This window comes from Myodes glareolus, chromosome 25 (assembly GCF_982192425.1).
Source record: "Myodes glareolus chromosome 25, mMyoGla1.1, whole genome shotgun sequence".
In the NCBI taxonomy this organism is placed as follows: domain Eukaryota; kingdom Metazoa; phylum Chordata; class Mammalia; order Rodentia; family Cricetidae; genus Myodes; species Myodes glareolus.
Window position 1 is genome coordinate 27,370,611 of NC_142050.1, and position 4,546 is coordinate 27,375,156.

A 4,546-nucleotide genomic window follows, 5' to 3' on the forward strand; every position below is an offset into this window, starting at 1 on the left:
AATCACAGTCACATAGCCTTGCACACAGCTGGCATTTCCCTGCTTCCCAGCAGGGACTTCTTCCTGAGAAGTGGGCACTTAGTCATCTAAGTGGAGATGACTCCCCTGTGGAGTGGACTCCCCTCTCCCCTGCCCCTCTGCCTGGTCTGCACTTAGGGTATACCTGTCCTAGTTCCGTGTTGTGGATCTAGACCTTTGACTCAGCCACTGCCTTTCTTATTGTCCCCTAATCTTTAGACTGCTCTACAGACAGACTTTCTAACTTCTCTTCTCCCAAGGCCTAAATACATCACTCGGCTAGGACTCGAACTTCCATGACTGATACTTTGTTTCTTTCTTTCTTTTCTTTCTTTTCAAGATAGGATTTCTCTGTGTAGCTTTGGAGCCTGTCCTAGAACTAGTTCTGTAGAACAGGCTGGCCTTGAACTCACAGAGACCCACCAGCCTCCGCCTCTCCGCCTCTGCCTCCATCGCTAGGCCGCCTGACCCTTTAGATGTTGTTCTGTTATCCATTGCCGCAGATGGGGGGTGGACTTCTTGCTCATCTGCTTTTCAAGCTCCATTAAATCCAGGACTCCAGGGCAAGGTCTAGAGTGCACGTCTATGTCAAGCTCTGAAGTCATCGCAAGTACAGCAACTACACATGGAATGACAGCCACACCTTCATTTTGCTACTGAAGTTTCCTAGTGGGACAGTTACTGGCGTTTAGAGCAGAATGCTCGCTCATCATACAAGTCTACTGTAAAACCATAGGCCCAACGAGCAGCAGGAAGCCCAGCGGTAACAACAGGGAAAATGCACACTCAGCAAGAACAGGAACTGAGACAGGACTGGCAGGCTCTCCCACAGTGTCTTGACCAGTGATTCTCAAACCTGGGCGTGGGGCACTGTCACCTAGCAGGCTTCTCTATTGTTTGGTTTGCTCTGGAAGGCTTGGGGGAGAAATGGCAACAGTGTGTCACTCTGTAACATCAACTGGTCTGGAACTCACTGCTTAGCCCAAAATGTTTTGTTGTTTTTTTTTTCTCCGTTGTTCTCCAACTTTATTTGAGAGTCAGTCGGTTAGTTCTCATCCACATTGACTGTCTGTAGAGTTTTGAATGTGGTAACAAGCACGTAAGTTACCAATGTGTAGAGTTTGTTTGGTGAGTCCTCATCCTCATTACGTTTTCTGGACAAACGTACCCAGCTACGGTATGGAACATTCCTTATTCCTTTGGCCCAGATGGCTTTATTGTGCCTGGTATCAATCCGCAGATCTGGAGTCCCCATCTCCTTCATGACAAATTTCCTTATTTCTTTGAGTGCCCTAGGGGCACGCTTCTTGAAGCCCACGCCATGGATGCGCTTGTGAATGTTGGTGGTGGATTCTTGGATCCCCACCTCGTTGATGGCAGAACGGCCCTTCTTCTCGCCACCCTTCTTTGCGGGAGCCATTCTGCCGGGCCCAAGCTGGAAAAGACTGGTGCAAGGGATTGTATGTCCTCCAATTCAAGGTGATTCTCCTGCCCCTGCCTCCTCAGTGCAGACATTACAGGCATGAGCCAGTATGTCTTGCTTAGAGCTTTTTAAAAAAGCATAGGCTGCTGAGTTGCAGCCCTAGAATTTTAGATTTTGTAGGCATGTTGTGTGGCCCAAAGATGATTCCCTTTTTCTTTTCCTATTTATTTGTTTATTTTAAAAACTATCTTTTCTCATTTTTACATACCAATACAAGTTCTCTCTCCCTCCCTTCCTCCTGCTCCCCCCCACCCCCCATTCACCTCTCAGAGAGGAGAAGACTTCCCATGGGAAGTCAACAAAGTCTGATTCATCACTTTGAGGCAGAACCAAGACCTTCCCCATTGTATCTAGGCTGAGCAAGGTATCACTCCAAAGAGAGTGGGTTCCAGAAGGCACTAGGGATAAATTCTGGTCTCGCTGCCAGTGACCCCACAGTCTGTCCCAGCCATACAATTGTCATCCACATTCAGAGGGTCTAGTTTGGTCCTATGCTGGTTCCCTTGCTGCGAGGCTGGAGTTGGTGAGCTCCCATTAACTCAGGTCAGCTGTTTCAGTGGGTGTCCCCATCGTGGTCTTGACCCCTTTGCTCATATTATTGTTCCTCCCTCTCTTCGACTGGACTTTGGGAGCTCAGCCCAGTGCTTCACTGTGGGTCTCTGCCTCTACTTACATCAGTTGCTGGATGTAGGTTCTATGATGACATTTAAGGCAGTCATCAATCTGACTGCAGGGCAAGGTTAGTTCAGGCCCCCTCTCCCCAATTGCTTAGAGTCTTACTGGGGTCATCTTTGTGGATTCCTAGGAATCTCTGTAGGGAATCTCTGTAGTGCCAAGTTTCTTATTAGCCCCATAATGGCCCCTCAATCAAGTTATCTGTCTTTTCCTTCCGCTTTAGCTTGTCACCAGCATCATCATCATCATTTTGCGTGTGTGTGTATGTGTGTGTGTGTGTGTGTGTGTGTGTGTGTGTGTGTGTGTACGCGCGTGCGCATACAAGCACGTGCATACCATCAGCTCAGGTGTGGAAGTCAGCAAGGTTGGTTCTAGTCAGGCCTGGACAGCAGGCGCTTTTACTGACGAGTCATCTTGCCAGCACACATTTACTTTCCTCAGGCACCCCAGGCATGTGACAGTAAACTTTAAAAAACAAATATTTTTAATTTTAGTGAAGTCTGGCTTGTCTTTTGTTTGTTTGTTTTTACTAGTCCTGTTTTTTGCTGTAAGTTAGGCACATTACTACAGTGGATCGGGCTTTGAGGGCCTTCAAAGACCTAGCAGGTCCAGTCCCTGACCTTTGCAAGTTTGTATCTTTTCATTTGGTTGGTTTTTTTTTTTTTTTTTAAACAAGATAGTCTGTGTATCCCTGGATGGCCTGGTGCTATTCACATAGTTCTGGTGCTTGGGAGGTCAGCCTGGGCTCCATAGTGAGGCTCTATCCATTTCAGTGAGAGAGGGAGGGAGGGAGACACACACATGTGTGCGTGCGCACACACACACACACACACACACACACACACACACACACACAGAGGGAGGGGAGAGAGGAGGAGGAAGGAAGAGGAAAAGGAGGAAGGAAGGGAGGGAAAAACAAACAAACAAAAAGAAGGGGCCAGTGTGATTGTTAATTTTATGTCAACTTGACACAAGCTAGTGTGGGGATATTTAATCACACTGTGAACCCTGAGTTAGTATTTATGTTAATTAAATAAAATTAACCTTGGATCAGGAGGCTGAGTTAGCAACTAGTTCCAGAAAGTGATCATAGAGCATAAGAGGGCATCCGGGAGAGATAGAGAGATGCACTAGAGGAAGTAGGGAGGGATATTTTTCGTTTTCTGTTTTGGTGGAGTAGAAGGACAGGCCTTTTGGGGAGCTGCCAGCTAGGAAAGGTTAGCTAGTTGCTACTCAACCTCTCTGAGCCGGCAGGTTTTCACCCAGCCTTTAAATCTTGAGTCTTATTTATAAAGAAAACAATAGAGATTTAGTTAAAGTGGCCTGCAGCAGCCGCAGGAGGGCCAGTGCCTACAGGAACAGAATTTCTGCCAGGCTGTGGTCTGAGCAGCCAGGCCAACGCCAGAGAAGCAGGCCAGTAACTGTGGTGTTGCAATTGCCGGCTGAAATACCAGTAGATTAAGATGCAACCACTATGTCGAAGATAAAGCAAGTTAGAGTTGTCAGAGAAGAGGGAGTCTCGATTGAGAAAATGCCTCTGTGAGAGAGGGCTATACACAGTCTTAGTCTGCAGGAAAGTTCTTAATTGTGGTCCCTGGGGAGGACCCAGCCCATTGTAGATGAGGCCATCCTGAGCTGGTAGTCCTGGGTTCTTTTTGTTTCTTTGTTTGTTGTTTTGTTTTGTTTTGTTTTTCAAGACTGGTTTCTCTGTGTAGCTCTAGCTGTCCTGGAACTCACTCTATAAACCAGGCTGGCCTCAAAACTCACAGAGATCCACCTGCTTTGGCCTCACCGAGTGCTAGGATTAAAGAAATGAGCCACCACCGCCTAGCAGTCCTGGGTTCTATAAGAAAGCAGGCTGAAAAAGCTATGGGAGGCAAGCCAGTGAGCAGCACTCCTCCATGGTCTCTGCATCAGCTCTGCCTCCGGGTTCCTGTCCTGACCTCCTTTGATGATGAACAGCAATATGGAAGTGTATGCCAAATAAACCCTTTCCTCCCTGCTGTGGGGTAATGCTTTTCTACACTGTAAAGATTTGTCACTCATATTGGTTTAATAAAACGCTGGTTGGCCAATAGCAGGCAGGAAGTATAGGCAGGGCAACCAGACTAGGAGAATTCTGTGAAGAGGAAAGGCAGAGATGCAGTCGTCATACAGAAACAGAGGAAGCAAGATGAGAATGCCTTACTGAGAAAAGGTACCAAGCCACATGGCTAAACATAGATAAGAATTATGAGTTAATTTACATTGTAAGAGGCAGTTAGTAAAAGCCTGAACAATAGGCCAAACAATTTATAATCAATACAAACTTCTGTGTGTTTATTTGGGACTGAATGCTGTGGGATGGGGTGGGACAGAAACTTCCGTCTA

The 4,546-nt window shown here is 46.9% G+C and overlaps 1 pseudogene; it reads right to left on the reverse strand.

The window, feature by feature from the left end:
• Positions 1-1,063: 1,063 nt before the first annotated feature.
• Positions 1,064-1,444, reverse strand: LOC125411082 (large ribosomal subunit protein eL31 pseudogene; annotated as a pseudogene).
• Between the last annotated feature and the right edge of the window lie 3,102 nt (positions 1,445-4,546).